We start from the raw sequence: 637 nt of genomic DNA on the forward strand, positions 1-637 counted from the left end.
CTCTCTCTCTCTCTCTCTCTCTCTCTCTCTCTCTCTCTCTCTCTCTCTCTCTCTCTCTCTCACTCTCTCGCGCGCGCGCGCGCGCAACATCTTCGTGGCTTTGTTTCTCTCTTTTTTTTTTTCTTTTCATTATATTTTCTTTTTTTTCTTTTTTTCTTTTTCTTTTTTGTTCATTTGTTCTAACTTCTTCACGTCAGGCTTCGCGTGATTTACTCTACTGAACATTCGCGATTTCTCGTCACACTTTTTTTTTTATTTTTTTTTTTTTTTTGTTTCCTCGCTTCTCTCGAAGAATAGGAAAGCAGCTCGGCGACCAGCGGGGAGGCTCAGACACGTCCGTCCTCGCCGAACAGAACAAAGAAAAGAACGAGGGACGAGACGTCGAGCTCCGAAACCCGCCGCGCCGTTGTCGCGCTTTCGTCTCGGCACCTTGCACTGTTTTGCAACGGTGGTCCCAATTTTGTGTTAATAATCGCGATCGTACACTTTGTTATTGCAAACGTTAGACGTCGGTTCTCGCACGCACCTCTCGTTTCATCTCTTTTGCAGGCATGCCGCAATAAATTTTTCGCCGTTCAGGGGACAAGCAAGTCTCGATTCGTCGAATCTCGAAACGATGACCTTTCCTTTCTTCAAA

Source organism: Frieseomelitta varia, unplaced genomic scaffold, assembly GCF_011392965.1.
Source record: "Frieseomelitta varia isolate USP_RPSP 00005682 unplaced genomic scaffold, Fvar_1.2 scaffold_588, whole genome shotgun sequence".
Taxonomy (NCBI): Eukaryota; Metazoa; Arthropoda; class Insecta; order Hymenoptera; family Apidae; genus Frieseomelitta; species Frieseomelitta varia.